At 44.0% G+C, this 21,200-nt stretch overlaps 1 protein-coding gene across 2 annotated transcripts in view; it reads left to right on the top strand.

Annotated features, from left to right (window-relative positions):
- LOC138295746 (uncharacterized) overlaps positions 1–21,200 on the top strand; it is a 401,349-nt gene that overhangs the window by 118,257 nt on the left and 261,892 nt on the right. The window contains exon 1 of one of the 2 annotated variants that reach the window (XM_069234245.1): positions 15,830–15,976. The exons of the other annotated variant lie outside the window; for it this stretch is intronic. The gene's annotated coding sequence lies outside the window, so the exon portion shown is untranslated. Of the gene's footprint in view, positions 1–15,829; positions 15,977–21,200 lie in introns of those variants that run through there. 2 annotated transcript variants of the gene reach the window in all.

The raw sequence follows: 21,200 nt of genomic DNA, 5'->3' as shown, positions 1-21,200 counted from the left end.
TAGCAAGCACCAGATGAGTTAGTTCTTGTGCAACTATAGTGAATCTACCAGCTCCTAAATAGTACCAAAGTGAAGATCAGATTTCACTAAAGTCTTTAGCCTTCCCTCTCCCCTCCCCTCTGCAACTGCTGCCTTCGCCCACCACTAGGGCTTGTGGTCATTGTGGGTGGGCGCAAGCAGGGCAAGAGTTGAGGGCACGCTGGTGTATGCCAATTTGTGCTGTGTCTTCTCCTGAAAGAATACTTCATTGAATTCTTGATTGATTCTGTACTTTAATTGAGCTTTGTACTCTGATTTATTTATTAATTGATTTTGACCTTTTTTTAATTAACTCTGGTACACTTAAAATAAAACTTAAATAAAACCCTTAATGTTGAGACTCAACTGTCTGTCATTCCTATAGGACCAAATGCATTCTGCATTTCTGTTATTTGAAATTGCCACCTTCTATTTATTAAGGTTAAGGCGCATCCAGCCGGAAGTACCAAAGTCCATCTAGGAACTACACTGCTCCCAATCCATCAAGGTGCTTTTTGAAGCATGACTGAATTAGTTTTGTGCGTCATCAGTAGTCCTCTAGTCACCACATCCTTCACACAACCTGAGGGTTCCCAGCGCAGCTCCTACCTTAAGACCCAAAGTGGAATGGAAACTGAACTAACAAAGCAAGTTATGACACTCATTTTGTTTAAAACACTCTTTGTGAAGGAGACCAAGGGATGGTAGGAGGTAGTGGACAGGTATTCTACAAGCTAGGACTTTTGACTCTCTTCACATAAAATGACAAAAAGGCACACTGGGGAGGACCTTGGATTCGTACGCAGTCCACAACCATCACAATTCATCTAAAATTCCGAGCTTGCATAGCAATGCACATCATGATAAAAAAAGAATAAACAAACTAAATTGGTTTCTGGATGTGAACTAAAGATGGCTGTAGAAGATGAACCTTTCAATATTATATTCTAGCTAAACTGAAAAAGCAAAATCAAAGTAATAAAGTGAACTTAGCTAGAAGCAATGTAGCATTCAGAGCACAGTCTGACAAAAGGAAAAAGAAAACAGAACTTCTCGGTGAGACATAGCTGCCATGTTTTCAGATTGCTTATGTGTGACATTTCTATGATTTCAGTGTGGCGATGTGTGACATTTTACTGCCAAGTATGTGACACTCTGAGTGACACTTTCCTGGAAGTAAATTAAAGCAATGACAAGTATTTATGTGCCAAAGCCAGAGGAGACTTCACCGGTATACCTCCTTTACTGTACTGTGGCTTAGGTCAAGGAAAGATTTAGCATTACGTCTAGAAGTCCAAATATTCTCCACTAAAACCCATATCAAAATCATGCCTTGTAGACTTCTGTCTCAAATTTTATCTGATTTAGTGCTGCAGTCACAATTTCCACATTTTACTTATCCCATTGTTACAGGCCAGAATGATGTCTGAAAGATATTTGAATCTGGTGGCTGAACTGCACTGTATGAAACTAGAAAACATGGGACCAATCCCAGCTTCCCTGCTTGACCAAACTGTATGACGATAGGCAAACAGTTTATTTCACCAGGCCTATTCTTTGTTCATTATCACATAAAAGAGAACCTTCAAATGGTTGAGTTCAGGATGTGTGTTGTACAAAACAAATCTCTATTGTTTAATAGACTAAACTTTTACTCCATGTAGCATAAAAAACTAGCCCACATATAGGATACAGATGACTGACTCCTGACTCGCCTCTTAGTTCACTGCTTGCATTGTCATCAGGACGAAGCAGGAATATTTCTCAATTCATGTTTAAAACCTCTCACTTTTAATATGTACTTCCTAATGCAGTGATATAATTTGATGTGCTAAGATAAAAAACTTTTGTGTGTTAAAGAAATACACTTTTTTGAAATTTTAAAACACTTTTTAATATTCTCACATGAGCTTTGTTCACTGTTGGTGGCAGTTACGGGAGGTAATGAAGATAGCAGGAAGGAGGCAATCTAGTGAGGGAAGTGGTAAAACACATTTGAGGTTGTTGACACCCAGGAGGTGATGCCCGAATCACCTGGTGATTGGGGTCTGATTGGGTCAGACACCAAATATGAACTTCTGCAAAGGAAGAAAGTACAGGAGGGACTGAGGGCCCTCCCTCAGCATGTACGAAAGCAATTTTGTGGTTAGAATTTTTTCCGGCTGTAAAACTTATTTTTACATATGTACCGAGCACAAATTGTGATTCGGTAACAGGTTACTGAATTGCAATTTGGGGAAGAAGGACACCACCACGACACCTCTTTGTGTGTAAAAGGCTGCTTTATTGGAAACAGGTGCACTCACAATGCAGCAAACCCATGGCCTATGGCCTCACAAAACTAACAACCTCACTATACATTAATTTAACCTGTCAAACGCTTGCCCCCTACCCTGCCCCCTCCCTTTATCCTTAACCATGCAATCTCTTAATATACTCTTCCTTTTGTAATGATTTCTTCGCTGCCTCCTACCCTCCAAAATATTTGTGTCTGAGTTGTCCTGCTGCTGTCCACCCCCTTTGAATGTGAAGGTGTCTTATCAGATCTGCCGTCCCTCCCTGTTATCGTTGTCATGTGAAACTGTCTCAGTCTCCGCCTGCACCTCTTCCCAGCGACAACATACAGACTACAACCTCCTTCGTGCACTCATTCTCCAACAAAGCTCCTTCAGCTTCTACTTGGCTCCCTACAAACTTCACCCCATGCCCACTTGCCACTTGGGAGGGAGGTTGGTTAAAATCTTCGGGTTGCCCAGCCGGCTACCGTGTCGCCTTTCCTAAAATGATGGCACATACCTAAGATGGCTCCTAAATATATCTTCCCCAATAGCCCAAAAAGTGCCCAAACGGCGCCTGTGGGCTGTGCCACTTCCCCAAACATCCCTGGGGGAGGGGGAGGGTGGGGGGGCAGACCTTGTTCCTGCGGCACTCCCCCAGGGACCCTCTTGTGTATAGAGATTTGGTATTTGAAAGGGGCCTGATTAGGGCATCCCTTCTAAATACTGAACTGCAGTGCTATGTATGAATGTCTTGTGACACAATTATGGTAGCAAAACATTCATTTTTTACCAACACCGCTAGGGTGGTGCTAATCGTACTCTCTAAAACTGAAACTAAAATGTTTCATTTTCTTTTTTAAAACACATCCTGTTACAGTTCAAAAAAGAAAAGATTGCTTTGTTAAAAAGCAATCACAGATACCGGTTGTCTGCTGACCCCAGCAGGCCACCATCCCAGTGATAACTCCAATTCCTAATGGGTCACAAATTGCAACTTACCTCATTAATATTCATGTGATAGGTCTATTACAACACCATTAGGACTCGATTTTACCAACTTGTACTTTTTTGTATATCAGGAATTTTGATTTGGAAAGAATTGCAATTAGGAACCCTCGACCCCTAAATTATGTACATTTGGCCTTCAATGAAGTCTCTCTGAGGGCAACAGGAAGGGGAAGAAGGGTCTGTGTTAGAGCTGTTTGTAGTTTTCCCTGCTCGTATTTGTTTGAGGTCTGGGAATCATCAGCTGCATCCATGAAGTTACTACTTAAAATGGCAGCTCCGTTTCTGGCCTTCCTCTGCTAAAAAGACAGCACTGAACTTCCAGCGAGGCTTCCATCGAAGTAATGGTGGTGAGATCTGTAAACTCTTCGATAGTGGACAACAACTCCAGGGTCTCTTCACTAGACTCCAAAGTGTCCCATGAGGGTGACACAAGTGTCCAAAATAGCATTTTGTTGACCTCCAGTTCAATAAAGAGAATTCACACAATACACACTTAGAAATTATCAAAAATAAACCATTGCTTTAACAATATTTTTTTCTTCTGTGTTCCAGCTATTCGTTGCCTTTATGCTCCTTAAGTCTTTCAACCCTTTCTTCCTTTTTGTTTTTATCTGTTTCTTCCTTCCATAACTCCACTTCTCCTTTCCGATCCTTTCTGCCCTTCTTTCCCATCCCTTCCTTACTTTCTCCCTCAGTTTCATTGTTGACATGTTTTTTCACAATGATATGGCCTTCTGGTACAATCCCAATAATTGTGTTTACATCGTATGCATAACTGCACTTATTGAATGGCAGTCATGTGTGGCAGGTCCCACTGTTAGTGATGTGAATAGCACACTGTTGCATGACTTGAGTTGCAAATATTCTAAATGAATTCTTGTGCACAGGCTCTTAGAACCAGAACCCACCCTTGGCCTGGCTCTGTTTAGGCTCTCTCCCTTCAATGCTGCGGTAGTGGGAAGACTGTGAGACCAGAGGGACTAACAAACTGAAATAAATACTACAACTCACCCATTGACAACACCAGGAACACTGTCAAAGTGGCAGAAAGCAGGAGGGATGCTGCCTACTGCACTGCAGCCCGCTCGAACACCCAGGTCACAGAGAGGGTCATCACACGGTGACACCTAGTCTGGGTGTTGTGAGTATAATCAGAGAGGGGCCCTCCCCTGACCCAATAAACTGCTGTGTCAAGGGGAAAATAGTTGTCGGATCCACCAGAGCAGCTGGTCCAGCCGTGTACTGTTTATCTTTGAAGTTACCTGCCCTCCCTTGACTTTAGGCAGCAAGTTCAGAGACAGCTGGGAGCGGGTTATTTTATCCAGTCCTTGCAGATTGGCACACATGAGGACGTCAGAGTTGTAATGCATTTTGGTGACGTAGACACCAGCATTACAGTGCGTTAGTTAAACCCCTGAATTGTATTTTGCAGCATTGTATGGTGCATATAAGACCTAATTTGTGTCAAAGACTCCATAAGACCTGTTTGATTCTCCATGCAAGCAGTTTATGAATGAAAAGTTTTCACATGAAAAGACACTCCCTCGTCTCTCTGGCAGTGTGGGTTTAGCCACCAGTCCCCTCCCAGCATGGGTGATGACAGATCTTGCAAGATTTTGCTCCTATGACCCCCTTTTCAAGCCCAACTGGCCAGGGGATCCATACTAATTTTGTTACTTCAATTAGTTATACTAAAATTAATGCACAACATATTAAATTTTAACCCCACAACTGGAAATAAAGTGTCTTCATGATAGAAGTGAACCGATAAAATCAGTCACGGTCTCCTTCAATTACTCAGTCCTGACATTTGACATGCTCAGCCAGTCTTGACTTTTTAATCAACACAATTGTTTCATAGACCCAGGGACTGGAAACTGAAACTCAGCACTATCGGACAGCAATTTTTAGATCACTTCCGAATTTGCAAATGGTCTTTTTTAATATTTTAAAGATGTTGTGAGTCTACTCAGGGCACTCTATGCTGCTTTTCAGATTTTAATTTTTACATTATCGCAATCCCTTGGACATGTTCAGAACTAGCATTGTTGCAAGCAATGTCATTTTTTGCTGCTACCGAGGTTGGCGGTCCAGTCCTCACCCAGGCACCTCACTTAATCAGCCTGGGGACACACAGTGGACGTGAGCAGCGGGCGGGCCAATTGCAAGCCCATCAGCGCCAGGACCACTCCTTGCGCCAGGATTCCTGGCCAAATTTTTATCAAGGAGCAGCTGTTGCAGCTTAATATGGGGAAGCCCCCGTTATGCAATACTTATAACTTCAGCCTTGCTCAGGACATTGTACAGCGTAGTCACTGTAATTTGGATTGCCAAGTGGAACAAACTTTTCCTACAAGCAAGACTGATTGTTCTTTGACCACCCACGCATCAGATGTTGATGGTACTAGATTGAAATGCACACTAATAAATACTCATTCACTTATTAAGCATAGATTTGAACTTTTTCATCATTGAGAAATTCATACCCCTGATGTAGCATTTCTAATTGAAACCTGGGCTGATGAAACTTCTGACTTTGACTTAGCGATGCAGTGCCAGCTGGATTTGCTATTACTAGTATTGATCGAATAGTAAGTGAGGGGGGGGTGGCCTTGCGGTGGTCTATCAAGACCACCTTGAAGTGATATGTGAACCTTTTACTGTGGCAGATGGCGAAGCATTGTCATTCAGCTGTAAGTTATTTAACAATAGTCACTTCAGTGGATTACTGATGTACTGTTATGTCGCGGCAAGCGCCGCGGCCGCGGGCTCGGGTTGCCGCGCCGCGGCAAGTGCATTCTACCGCGGCCGGCGCCCGGACCGCGGAGAGCGCCGCGGCTTGCGCTCGGGTCGCGATGGGCGCCGCGGCCAACGTCCGGGTCGCGGGGGTTGCCGCGGCCCAGACAAGAGCCATGGAGGCTCCTGGCAGCCAGTCTAGGGGTCGCGGCGCTCGCCGCTGGCCCTACTTCAAGTTCTGCCGTAAGGGCAGAAGCGGCAGAGCCTGAGACCCCGAAGGGGGTTTCAGGCATGGCCGCAATTAGCGCAGTTTGCGCATAACATCTATTTTTCCTGCATGACTAATACCTGCCAATCACTTACCGATGTTATCAGAAACAAACCGAACCCTTACACTTGGGGAACTTTATACTTGTCTCTTTTCCTCTCAGCATGCTGACCACTTCCTCTCTACCCAGCATGCATTGTTTTACGCATATATCTAATTCACTATTGTTATCTCTTCCCCAATCCAAGATGGCGGTGTTCTACTTCCTGTTTCCTGTCCAGGGGTATTTAAGGGGATTCCAACTGCCTGTTCATTGCGTTGCAACACTCCTTGGTGATAATCACGCTCCTAGTTGATATCCTTCTACGAATCCTGTCTGTTCCTGAGCTGCCTTGTTTTCCTGCCTTCCTGATCTGCGGTCCTAATACCCTGGTGTCCTCCTTTTCGTTTCAGGGAGTTCCTGTGGAGGTTTTTTACCCTACTGGGGTTTTTCCTCTGGGACTCCTTCTGGAGGGCACGGACTGTAGTGGTTCGCTCATACCAAACAGCACCGTGGCTACCGGAAGGGGTCGCCCCTACCTCGGCCAGAGCAGAACCCGTCGGAACAAGGACCGTTCCCCTACACCTCTCAGCTACGAGGGTAAGACCATTGAAAACCACGACAGATTGCAACGCCCAAAATTCACGTTGCAGTCCAGAACTATGGATAACCCAGTGGCAAACACAGAACCTACTAACCAGGACCTAATGGCGACGATACAACAACAGGCTCAAGAACTCCAGCAACTACGTACTGAGAATACTGTTTATCGACAAGCCTTTGCCTCCAGGACCACAGATGTCCCTGCAGTAGCCGCCTCTACGCCTCGATTTTCCGGGGATCCCACCACATTAAAAGAATTCCTGGATGCCTTAACGGTGTACTTTGCCTTTCGCCCCTCGCAATTTGTACAAGACAAGACCAAGATGTGGGGTATTTGATTAGTGCCTTATCAGGACCAGCCTTGGCCTGGGCCACACCTTTAGTAACCAGAAACGATCCCTGTCTATCTAATTATTCCACCTTTATCACTACTTTCAAACAGATGTTTGAACGCCCTGGACTCGAGGCGTCAGCAGAAGGGCTCTTTGCGAAGTCCAACAAGGGAGTCAAGATGTATTACAATACATCACCCGTTTCAGACAATTAGCTGCAGAAACAACCTGGGTGGAACGTACCCTGGTGACACTCTTCCGTAGGGGTCTAAGAGAGGACATCAAAGATGAACTAGTACATTCTGCCAGGATAGAAAACCTTAAAGGATTGATGGACCAGGCACTAACGATAGAGTATCGGTTGAATGAACGAAGAATGGAGAAAAAGAAGAGTCGTTTGCCTTCTCACTCAGTACCATCTCGTCCCTTCGCCCGTCGTTCCGAGGAAGTCCGCCCTGAATCCAAAGGGAATATCGAGGAAGAGCCCATGCAGATTGACACAGCTCGCGGACCTCTATCCGCCAGTGAAAGGGAACATAGACGAAGGAAGGGGCTTTGCCTATATTGTGGTGCAGCTGGTCACCTAATTCGCGCCTGTCCCATTCGTCCAACCAAGCCCTTGGGAAACGCCAACTCCCGTCCCCAGTAAGAAGGGTGAGGGCGGGATATCGTGATATACCTTCTATTTGCTCTTCCAGGGAGGAAGGAACTGCTCTTTTTCTCTTACCAGTTACCCTCCATTTGACTGATGGCCGCGAAGCAAGAACTTTGGCTTTATTGGACTGCGGAGCCAGTGGCCTCTATTTAGATGAAACCTGGGCCAAAGAACGACAGATAACACAAATACCCAAAGAAATACCAGAACAGGTACATACCATTGATGGGTCGCTCTTGGCCTCTGGGCCTGTACAATACACCACCCCTACTTTTTGTTTACAGTTCGGTAAACATCAGGAAATCCTCTTGTTTGACTTAATCTCATCACCACACCATGTCATGATCCTGGGAATTCCATGGCTTACACGGCACAATCCTTACATCAACTGGGAAACAAAAACCATTTTGTTATCCTCCCACTTTTGTCAACACCATTGCTATCCGGCCGGGGATTATTGGTCCCCAAAAAGTCTCTCAACAGCACCTTCTCAGGTGGGAAGATCCATTAATGTCCTACAGGGAGTTCCCAGACAGTATCAGGACTATATTGATGTATTCCAGAAGCCAGAAAGACCTGAATTGCCATCCCATAGAGAATACGACTATGCCATTTCTTTAGAGCCAGACACTGTAGTTCCTTTTGGGCGGATGTACTCCCTCACTGAACCAGAGAAACAAATTTTGAAGGAATACTTAGATGAGAATCTACAAAGTGGGTTAATAACTCCCTCCTCTTCACCCGCTGGGGTTCCTCTTTTCTTCGTACCAAAGAAAACCAAAGACCTGCGTCCCTGTATCGATTTCAGAGGGTTAAACAGGATCACTATCAAAGACCGGTATCCGTTACCTCTCATCAAGGACATCTTAGAAGCAGTCAGAGGAGCCAAGAGATTCACCAAGCTGGATCTCCGAGGAGCCTATCATCTACTAAGAATCAGAGAAGGTGATGAGTGGAAGACCGCCTTTAGAACACCTTTTGGTCACTTCGAATATAGAGTAATGCCCTTCGGACTCACTAATGCCCCGTCCATCTTTCAAAGATTCATGGATTCTATCTTTTCTGATCTTTTGCAACAAACAGTGGTAGTGTATCTTGACGATATCCTAATTTATTCGGTTCATCCAGAGGAACATTCCAAGCATGTCCGCCAAGTCTTAGAGAGACTCCGACAACATCATTTGTTCTGTAAGCCTGAAAAATGTGAATTTGATCAGATAGAAGTAAAATATTTGGGATACTGCATAGACCAAACCGGAGATGCCATGGACTCAGACAAGGTACAGACAATATTGGATTGGCCATCTCCTTCTTCCATTAAGGAGACTCAATGTTTTCTGGGACTAGCCAACTTCTACCGACAGTTCATAGCAGACTTTGCCCAGAAAACCAGCTTCATTACCCAAACCCTCAAAAAAGAACACCTAAAAAAAGGTTTTTGTTGGACACCAGGCGCCGAGTCAGCTTTTCAGGACTTAAAGAAAGCCTTTATTCAAGCTCCTATTCTTCGACACCCAGACACCAGCAAACAATTCATTGTTGTCACAGACGCCTCAGAAAGAGCCATTGGGGCTGCCTTGTTACAAAGACAAGACGATGATGACCTAGAACACCCTGTATTTTATCTATCACACATTCTATCTGATTCTGAGCGAAACTATTCCGTGCTAGAACGCGAATTACTTGCCTTAAAGGTCGCGTGCACCGAATGGAGACACTTTTTGATGGGATCCAAGGAGCCCTTCGAAGCCCGAACCGATCACAGAAATCTACAGTGCTTAAGAAATTTCCAGTGCCAAAACAGCCGGCAGGCTCGATGGGCCTTCTTCTTCAGCCAATATGATTTCTATATCACCTACATCCCTGGTTCTCAGAACATTCTGGCGGATGCCCTGTCCCGACGTTACCCTGGGTGCGGTGATTCTGCGGTTCAAAACTTATTTGACAACAATAAAATCATAGGGGTAGCACAGACCTTTTTAGATCAAGTCAAATCTGAATATGCCCGTCTACACGAAACAGAACTAAAAAGGTTACGTCCACAGTTGCACCTAGATCATGACTACTATTATCATGATAAGGCCCTGTTTTTGCCCACTAAAACAGTACAAATCGAAGCTTTACGCATGTGCCATGATTCCCCCATTGCAGGTCATCGAGGAATGAAAGCGACTCAAGATCTTTTGCTTCGCTCTTTCTGGTGGCCAACTCTCAAGGCTGACACTGAGGCATATGTGTTATCCTGTCCTACATGTGCTCAAGCCAAGACACCCCGAACCAGACCTGTGGGGTTACTCCGCCCATTACCTGTTCCCCCAGGCCCATGGCATACCATATCCACCGATTTTATGTGCGCATTACCTTCCTCAATGGGAAACCACGTCATAATGGTAACTGTGGACTCCTTCACCAAGATGGCCCACTTCACAGCCTTGAGAAAGTTACCTACGGCAAAAGAGTTAAGTCAGGTCTTTACTCAAGAAATATTCAGGCTACATGGGCTACCCCAAGTTATTATATCGGACAGGGGTCCTCAATATATCTCCCGTTTCTGGAATCAATTCTGCAAGATCTTGGGGATCCAAGTAGCCTTATCATCCGGGTTCCACCCTCAAACCAATGGACAAACGGAACGACTCAATCAGGGTCTCGAACAGTACTTACGTAGCTTCTGTAACGCTACACAAAGTAATTGGGCTCCCTACTTACCGCTTGCAGAATTCTCCTATAATAACTCTCTACACAGTGCCTCTAAACTCTCTCCTTTCTATGGCTCTTATGGTTTCCATCCCAGGGCTTTCCCAACTCCCCTGAGAGACAACTCCAATCTACCCGCTATCTCCTCCTTCGTTCGACAGCTACGGGGTATACAGCGAATTATCCATTCCAACCTTGTGTCCACTAAGTCCCGCATGAAGAAAATGGCAGATAGGAGACGCTGTGCGGCTCCTCCGTATCAGGTCCATGATAAGGTCTGGCTCTCCTCTAGATTCCTACCTCTCCGACTCACCCAAAACAAATTCAAACCCCGCTTTTATGGTCCCTTTCTCATTCTCAAGAAAATCAACCCAGTATCTATGCGTCTTCGCCTACCTCGGACATGGAAGATCCACCCTGTATTCCATGTCTCGCAACTGAAACCTTACCGTCCTGATCTTTTTCATAGGCAGTTGCCCTGTCCCCCTCCTCTGTTGGTTGACAATGTGCCTGAGTACGAAGTTCAGGAGATCTGTGACTCTCGTTTTTTTCATGGGCGCCTCCAATTCCTTATTCATTGGAAGGGATATCCTTTGAGTGAGTGTTCCTGGGAGGATGCCTCGTCAGTCCATGCTCCTCTGTTGCTCCGCCGCTTTTTTCGGCTCTTCCCTCACAAACCTGGGGCCTTGGGGGTGGGGGGGCATACTGTTATGTCACGGCAAGCGCCGCGGCCTCGGGTTGCCGCGCCGCGGCAAGTGCATTCTACCGCGGTCGCGGTGGGCGCCGCGGCCAACGTCCGGGTCGCGGGGGTTGCCGCGGCCCAGACAAGAGCCATGGAGGCTCCTGGCAGCCAGTCTAGGGGTTGCGGCGCTCGCCGCTGGCCCTACTGCACGTTCTGCCGTAAGGGCAGAAGCGGCAGAGCCTGAGACCCCGAAGGGGGTTTCAGGCATGGCCGCAATTAGCGCAGTTTGCGCATAACATCTATTTTTCCTGCATGACTAATACCTGCCAATCACTTACCGATGTTATCAGAAACAAACCGAACCCTTACACGTGGGGAACTTTATACTTGTCTCTTTTCCTCTCAGCATGCTGACCACTTCCTCTCTACCCAGCATGCATTGTTTTACGCATATATCTAATTCACTATTGTTATCTCTTCCCCAATCCAAGATGGCGGTGTTCTACTTCCTGTTTCCTGTCCAGGGGTATTTAAGGGGATTCCAACTGCCTGTTCATTGCGTTGCAACACTCCTTGGTGATAGTCACGCTCCTAGTTGATATCCTTCTACGAATCCTGTCTGTTCCTGAGCTGCCTTGTTTTCCTGCCTTCCTGATCTGCGGTCCTAATACCCTGGTGTCCTCCTTTTCGTTTCAGGGAGTTCCTGTGGAGGTTTTTTACCCTACTGGGGTTTTTCCTCTGGGACTCCTTCTGGAGGGCACGGACTGTAGTGGTTTGCTCATACCAAACAGCACCGTGGCTACCGGAAGGGGTCGCCCCTACCTCGGCCAGAGCAGAACCCGTCGGAACAAGGACCGTTCCCCTACACCTCTCAGCTACGAGGGTAAGACCATTGAAAACCACGACATGTACAGGCTGCCTGGGCCCAAAGCAAATTTCTTAGAAGGCCTAGAAGATATTTTAGAATCATGCATGCAATACGCCAATTTCATTACCTTAGGTGATTTTAACTTTCATTTAGAAATAGAAAATAAGATACAGAGCACCTCATTGACATCTTAAATGGTTTTAGCTTGAGTCAGTTAGTGAATACTCCTACACATGTTGCAAGACACACAATTGATGTCATTTTGTCTGATGATTCAGGCCTAAAAGTTGACTATATTTTACCCATTACTTGGTCAGAGCACAAAGCCATCAATTTTAGTCTAAAATGTATCCCACAGACACTTGTTATTAACAAGAAGGCCCCAAGTAAGAAGGTTAAAGCCTGGAGTAAAATTAATAAAACAGATTCAATTGATACCTTACAGAGGTCTCAGCCCTCGATCATGAAGGATTCCAAATTAAACATAAGTAAATACTCAGATTGGTTAAGGGCCGCAACTACTAAGGTGGGTCTTTTTAAAGCTATTAAAAATTACAGAAGCAGGCCTTCAGCTCCTTGGTTTTCTCCTGAGCTTAAGGAATTAAAACAAAAACGCAGAAGGCACAAAAGAATATGGAGAAGAAATTATCTCAAGGAAGAAAAGGCAAAATACAACCAGTTTATTAACGCAAACAAAAAAATATTGTTATTAAGAAGACCAAATCGTTTTTCCAAAAAATCATGCAGCAAAAAAATCCACAAGAGAACTTATCAAGACAGTCCAGGTCCAGTCCTGCATATCATCGAGCCACACAGAGCCTCCTTTTAAACTTTTCTGTGATAAGCTAGTGGATTTTTTTTTAAACAAAGGGGAGGAATTACATTTAAAATTAAACTCTAATGACATGGCTGCTGGTTAGGTATTAGGTGCCATCAATGTAGCTCTCCGATACTGTAAATTTCCAACTCTTACAAAGGAAAAAACAGTCAAACTTACAGGCCAAACAAAGACAAGGACTCCATCTGACCCCTGTCCTTTCAAAAATAGTTCACGATATAGCAGGTACAGTGGCCCCTCCTCTTGCTATACTTCTGAGCACTATTATTGCTTTAGGAGAGTTCCCTATTGAGTTTTTAAAAAGCCTTGATCTACCCATTACTGAAAACATTTTTGCTAGATCTTAAAGAAATAAAGAACTACCTCCCCATATCTTGTTTTCCCTTTCCAGCAAAAATCATGGAGAAGTACATGAACATTGCACTCTAATATCTAGAGGAAAATGGAAATCTAGACACAGTTCAATTTAGGTTTAAACCAAACCACAGTACTGAGTTAGCACTGGTAGTAGCCACAAAGGGGCTGAGAAGTATTCTAGACAAAGGGCCTGATTTAGATATCCAGTCTGCCTAAATTTAAATTCCATTATAGTCTATGGGATTTAGATTTTGGTGGATGGAATATCCGTCACAGTTGTGATGGAGTAACCTTGTCTGCCAAGTTCTAAATGAGGCCCAAAGGTGGGAAGGCGACGAAGATCCTTCGACACTGTGAACCATGCGGTCATGTTGGAATGCTTAGTGGAAATTGAAATCAGAAGCCCAGCTCTTTATCTGTGTCATCCATTTCTTTCAAACAGAGAGCAATCAGTCGCCCTGGGGGACTTGTATTCACGGGCCTGATTAATACTTATTTAGTGCCGCATTTGCGTCATTTTTTTGACACAAAAGTGACGTGAACTTATAAAATTCAATTATATTTTGAAAATTTGCGCCACTTTTGCATCAAAAAATGACACAAATGTGGCACAAAAAAAAAGTATAAATCAGGCCCTAAGTAATTCTCATTGCCATGTGGTGTTCCCCAGGGCTCATCATTGAGCCCTACACTCTTTAATATTTATGTGGCTGCTTTGACAAGGTTGAATCGTACTTTTGATCTGGCCCCATGGCCAACGCTGATGATACACAAATTGTGGTGTCCAGTTTGAACGATGTTGATAAGGCTGCACACCCCTTTAACAACTCTTTGGGTGCAGTCACAGAATGGATCAGCAGTGATAGTCGTATATAGTCTTATATATAACTCAGACAACACTGAGAACTTCCTGCTCGGTAAGGACCCAACTTTCTGGGACACATGCTGGTGGCCTTAGATGCCTGGCCCTCTTCCCATTCCAGTATGTACGGTCAGGAATCTGGGAATCATCTTTTAAGCGAGTCTCTCTTTTAATGCACAAATTAATACATTTACTTCGTCTTGCTACTTTCTGCTGCACACCTTAAAGAAAGTTCTCCTTTTTATTCATTATTAACTGCAGAAATCAGTGATCACTGCTTTAGTCCAGTCCAAGATGGACTATTGTAATGCTTTATATTTAGGTATTCTCCGACGTTTTTTTTTAGAAACTTCAGGGCCTACAAAATATGGTGGCTGAATGCTGAAGAAAATTTCCAAGTTAAGTCAGTCTCTGAAGCTCTATCTGAACTCTATTGGCTCCCTGAGAAAAAGAGTGATTGTCAAGGCCTTATGTTTGGCACATAAAACTCTGTATTGCGAAGGTCCTGCATACTTGAAAAGAAACATCTTTTTGGTACACCCCCAGAAGAATCCTTCCCTCAGCAAATTCTAGGACAGTCAAAGTCTTTAAAATCAGAAGAGAGCGCTGGGGAGTAAGGAGCTTTAACCATATTACATGGCAGCTGTGGAATAATTTACCCAACCAGCTCAGTCCATCCTTCCCAGTTTCAGAAAATCTGAAAACCTGTCTTTTCCTCCATTCGGTTATAAGGTTTAGTCTCCTGATTGTGATTTTTTGGTTGCTGTCTGTTCATTTCTTAATGTAGCAGATACCAGCGCCAAGACGACTTTGGCATTCTCGCGCTATATAAAATGTTTCAGTTCCAACAGAACATTTTATGCCTGCTGTAACTGTAAACTCTGAAATGCCTTCTCAGAACACACTAATAATGAGGGCAAAGCCAGGACCGACAAGGAATGGATCACGTGCCTCGAGCAGTTAAAAAATTTTTTTCTTAACGCACTGCTTTATTTGTGTAAAATAAGCATTTTCTCATGTTGTTTCTTTTTTTTTAAATAAATGCCTACTGCGTGATATTTTTCCACAGACTTGAAGGGCCAAGAATGTTGCTGCCCGATCCCTGTACCTGAGGCTGAAATCCTAACCTTAAAGGGGAGAGCATGTATGTAGCGTGACAGGAGGTGTTGGTTGCAGAACCGGACGTTCACGTTCTAATAAACTCCCCGAGCTTCCAAAAAAAAGTAGAAATGAACTTGACCCTGTGTAATGTAACTGGTGCTTAGGAAAAGTGAATTTGGGTCGAGTCCGTGCTATGTAAAACTGAAAAAAGAACATAAGGGGAAATTGAAAACATAAGTAGCCGGCAATGCTTCAACCCTTATTTTAAACGCAGTGTTCGCCTTTTCAGTGGCACATTTCTGCACGATGGAAACAATGCTTGAAACACGAGAAGCGCTGCGCGGCGAAACGCACGCCCTTGTGTTTTTTGTTAAGTAACACGATGTTTTTGCGTTGTGTAAGCATTGCTCGCAGCCCCGGCCAATCAGAAACAGCAAAACCGTTAAAAAAAAAAAAAAAATCTGTAAAGAAAAGGAGTTGTCCGTGACTACCGGCTCTGGCACATTTTCACCGGATCCTGAAGTAACGAATGTGCCTGGGGCCGCGTCCGAGGGAAAGGTCAAGATTGTGTCCCTCCGAGAGCCGGAGTACAGAAGCGAGACGCCAGACGACTGCTAGGAAATAAATAACGTGTAAGTATATTTTCATCTTCAGAATGCTCGTACTCAAAAGTATTAATCCCTGTTGTGGTGCTAATTACCGGCGCCGCGCGCTGCAGAAAACACGAGGTGCACCGGTATTATTATTTCACTGCTGCCAGCTACGGAGGGAGCCTCCGTCCTCGCGTCTTTCCCCGGCTCCCTGACGTCACCGGCAGCCCTTTATTTCAATTGGCTCAACCAATGCCGCAAATCACAGTAGGGGTTGCAGTGGCAACACCCCTACAACATTCACACTTTTGGTAGTGCCCGCGTTCCGTTAGTCTAGGGGCGTGACACTACATCCCTCCCAAAATTTAACAACAAATAAATGAAACATAACACCATCATGGTAGAACAATATCAATTAACGACTTAGCTCCAACGATTTATAGTAGGAAGTCATGCAGCATCGTAGAGGGTGCAGGATTGCTTCTCAGGTGGTATCTGACAGGATATCTCTTCCATCTCGTGAACCGAGTCTCTGGGGTTAGCGTCAGTCATTGTCCTGTCTTTCACAGACACGTTCCATGTTCTCAGGAGCAGGATCACTCGACCAGTGCTCTAGTTCTTCATCCTCTTCAGCCCCATGTATTTCTGTTGCTAAGGGACCATGTCCTGGACTGGCACTGGGGACTTCTGATGGAGCGTGGAATCTTTTAAACCATGATACATTCCCCGTAACTTGTTCAGGGCCTCTCTTTGCCACAATCATTGATCCTTGACGGCTGGTAACTACCCATGGCTTGTCTTCAAACGGGAGACGAAACTTGCTTCTGGGGAATCGGTCCTTTATGAGCACGGCGTCTCCTTCCTGTATATCCGAATGACGCGCTCTCCTACGCCTGCTTGTTCCATCATTTTTTTAATTTTTCCTCTTGGCATATTCTTTTCTTTCATTTATTGGACTGGGCTTCCAGGACTCATGATGGGGTATGGCATCAGTCACTATTCGCCCCATCGATAGATGACCAGGAGCTACTCCAGTGGTAGAGTGTGGCGTCAAACGGTAACCACGGAGAAAAGAGTAAATAGCTCTCTCTATTGCTTCATTCTTAGCCATCGCAATCCAAACCACTTTATTTAGTGTCCTCATAAATTTTTCTACTTCCCTGTTGGCTTGAGGCCAGCGAGGAGTTATCTTTCTGTGCTTAATGCCGAGGGACCGTAGGTATTCTCCGAATTCACTCCCGCAAAACGGTGGCCCATTGTCAGTCTTGACCTCTTGTACTAGCCCATGAGATGCAAACATTTTTTCCATCTTTGATATTGTATTGAAATCGTATTTATATAGCGCTTACTACCCCTGACGAGGCGTCGAAGCGCTTTTCGATGAGTAGCACGCTACTCTGGGACCCAACAAGAATTAGTGATGGATTAGTATCGTTAAATAATGAGTACAGTTTTAGTATTATTATGAGTTAATTTGATCCGCGGATATGAGAGTTTGTTAGTTAGATTGACTGGAGTAATGGAGGGGTGAAGGAGGAAAGAAATCTAGAAGTGTTAATTGGGAGTATATTCTTCATTTACTCAACCCAAAGGCTTGGGATGAGTAAAGGGGTGCGGAGGGGGAAGAGTATGTGGAAGGGTTAGGGAGAGCATAGTAGCAGGGTGAGATAAATGCAGGAGAATTTAGTAGGGTTGTGTGGGAGGTCACAGTAGTAGAGTGAGGTTTGGTGAGTTAGATGTGGAAGAGGAGGGAAGAGCTTAGGCAGAGATATTTAGGAGATGCAAGTGGTAGAAGGGATTTGGGATGAGTCAGAGTGAGAATGGAGGATAGTTTGATAGAGACATGACATAAGAGTGATGAGTAGATAAGTGTGATAAGATGAGAGCAGGAATTCATAGATATCTAGTATAACAACCCACCCAGGCAAGCCAAGCACAGAAACAACATATACACATACATACATACATATATATATATACATATATATATACACACACATGAATACACACACATTTGCGCATACAATACATAATTAGAATCATGGGTAAAAAATACTTAGTCAAACAGGTTTAACGAGTGTGTGTGTATTTTATTGTTATGACATAGTAGCAATACATATTTTCTAAAGAAACTATAAATAAATAGAAATATACATATAATCTGATTTTTTTTTTTATCAACATAGGCATATGATGTTTGAATAAGGTGGTTATGAAGCAAAGAGCCAACTCTTGAGTAGTTTTCTGAAGACAAGAAAGTTATCTGTGGCTCTTATAGTTGGGGGTAATGAATTCCATAGTTTGGCTGCTTGGACGGAGAAGGATGTACCACCTATAGTCTTTTTCTTGTATGGTGGTGTTCTATGGTGGGGTGCCAATCTTGAGCGGAGGGTTCTTTGTTGGATGTATTTAGTAATTTTCTTTCTGATAAAAAGCGGTCCTGTTCCATGTATAGCTTTGTGGGTGATACAAAGCAGCTTGAAAGTGCATCTTCTGGCAACGGGTAACCAGTGTAGTGCTCTCAAGGCAGGGGAGATGTGGGCTTGCGGCTTTATATGTAATAGTAGCCTGGCTGCGGAATTCTAGATACGTTATAGTTTTTTCATAACAGATAGAGATGATCCATGGCAGAGGCTATTGTCATAATCCAGTTTGGATAGTACAAGCGAGATAGTAGCTTGCACCTTGTGTGGAAATCCGAGGTGGGGGAAGATGCGTCGTAAAGTCTTCAAGGTGATGAAGCTTATGCGTGCTAATTTATCTACTTGGGCATTCATAGTTAACTTGGAATCCATAGTGATTCCTAGGTTTTTAACTTCCTTGGGTAATTGAGGAGGTGGTCCGAGATCGTCAGGCCAGATGCACAGAGGGTCATAATTTTTCCAGTCACCACATGTGAGTATTTCTGTTTTGGAGGTATTTAATTTGAGATGGCTCCAGGTCATCCACTGATCAACGGCTCTGAGGCAACTGAAGATTTGTGAGTTTTCAATGTTCTTGGGGCATTCTAATTTAAGTAGTATTTGTGTGTCATCTGCATAGTTGTAGCATGTGAGATGGAAAACATTGATCAGTTCTGGTAAAGATATCATGTAGATGTTGAAAAGAAAAGGTAAGATGATTGACCCTTGGGGGACCCCTGCTTTTGTGAGGTAGGGTTCGGACGAGAAGGGGGGCAAGTGGATGATATTCAATCTTTTTTGAAGATAGGAAGTAATCCAGTCGAGAGCAATCCCTTGTATGCCGGCTTCGTGGAGTCTTTGAGTTAGGGTGTCATGGTCAACCGTATCAAAGGCAGCTGAGAGGTCCAAGAGAAGTAGTGCAGCAACTCCATTTCAGTCGACTGTGTTTTTAAGATCGTCCCAGATTGCCATGAGTGCTGATTCAGTGCTTCTTCCTGGGCGGAATCCAGTTTGGAAGTCTGAAAGTATAGAATTGTCTTCAATGAATTGTGACATCTGGGCGAATGCTGCTCTTTCTATCAATTTGCCCAGGAAAGGTCCATTTGTGATTGGTCTGTAGTTGTTGGGGTCTTGCGGGTCTAGGTTTGTTTTCTTTAATAAAGGTCGTATGTATGCCTTTTTTCAGGTCGGCAGGAAAAGTTCCTGAAGTTAAAGAGTTGTTGATGATTCTTCTTACAGGTGTGGCAGCAGAAGTAGATAGAAGGATGTTCTTGAAGATTTGTGGTGGGCAAGGGTCAGAAGGGCAACCAGAAGGTCTGCTTGCTTTGACTAAATCCATAAATTCATCCTGGGATATTTGTTTGAAGGACTGTAGAGGTTGGGATGGTTTATTCTTAAAGGGTATTTTAGGAAAGGGGTTGGTGCTGATGTTTTTCTTCTGTTTTAAATAGGAGTCCAATGTGTCTGCCTTGGTTGTGTAGTGAGTTGCCAATTTGTTTGTGAAATCTTGAGTAGTGGGATGACTTCCTTCCATGCATGTAGGTTTTCAAAATTCATTGAGAATTTTATAAAATTCCTTGGTTGTAGATAGAGCATTTTGAATTCTGTCTGAGTAGTATCTTTTTCTAGCTTTTTTGATTGATGATTTGTATATCCTGTTAAGTTTGTGTAGTTGCAGTTTGTCTTGACTGTTGTTTGTTTTGAGCCAGGTCAGCTGCAACTTTCTGATTTGTTGCTTTATCTTTTTAAGTTCTGTATTTCTCCAAGGTGTTGGTTTTCTTTTGTTGTGTTTAGTTTTTCTGAGTGGTATTAGGACATCAAAAGCTTCCTGTAGCCACTCATGAAGTTTTGGTACAGAATTAATTGTATCTAGATCTGTGTTTGCTGTTAGTTGTGTTTCTAAGTGATCCAAATTGAGTTTGCTCCATGGTCGATAGGTGTATGTATGTAAGTAGTTGTGGGGTGTGTTGATTTGTGGAGTTGTATGTCGGAAAGTTATCATGTGGTGGTCTGACCAGGTGATTGGTGTGATGCTATGAATAGTAACTACTTCAGGCTTAGCAAAAATGACATCTAGGATGTGACCAGCGATGTGTGTGGTATTGTGTACAATCTGATGTAGGTTCAATGCGAGTAGGCCAGTGTTGATAGCTTTTGGATGGGGCATATTGGGTTTGTCAAACCAAATGTTTAGATCCCCAAGAATGCATAGATTGGAGTATAGTGTAATAAGGTTTGAGACAGTGTCTAGAAAAGCATCTGGGAAAGTGGAGTTGTTAGGTGGAGGTCTGTAAAGGATGAGAAAGTTACAGGAGGAAGTTGGAGTAGGGTGGCATCTGGTAAGGAGGGCTTCACAACCTTGTATGGAGATGTTGTCTGTTTTACTGAGGTTCATTGCCTGTTTGAATATAATAGCTAGACCACCTCCTCTCTTGCCTATACAGTTTTGAGTGATGGTTTGATAGCCCGGAGGAACGGCTTCGTGCAACACTGGTGCCATGTCATCTCCCAACCAGGATTCAGTAATGAAGAGTAAGTCAGGTTGTGTGTCTGTGAGCAGGTCGTAGATGTGGTGCTTGTTTTTTGAGAGTGATCGAGCATTTATGAGCTGGCAGTTTAGAAAAGGTGTGTTAGTGGTAGTGTTGTTTTGTTTAGTAGAAGGGTAAGTAGTGCAATGTGAGCTTGAAGCAGGAGTGTTGCTAGTTGTGATAACTGTTTGAGGCTCACAATAGTCTTGCTTTTCAACATAGTGTTCCTCTTCCAGCAGGTTAAGGAGGCATTTTGTTGGGTCTGTGTGTGTGGGTGGTGGACTTGGTGGCTGAGAGAGCCACGAGGAGTGTAGTATTTTTTGTAGGGTAGTTTTA

The sequence above is a fragment of the Pleurodeles waltl genome, chromosome 5 (assembly GCF_031143425.1).
Source record: "Pleurodeles waltl isolate 20211129_DDA chromosome 5, aPleWal1.hap1.20221129, whole genome shotgun sequence".
Classification (NCBI taxonomy): domain Eukaryota; kingdom Metazoa; phylum Chordata; class Amphibia; order Caudata; family Salamandridae; genus Pleurodeles; species Pleurodeles waltl.
This window is presented reverse-complemented; position numbering and strand designations above follow the sequence as displayed.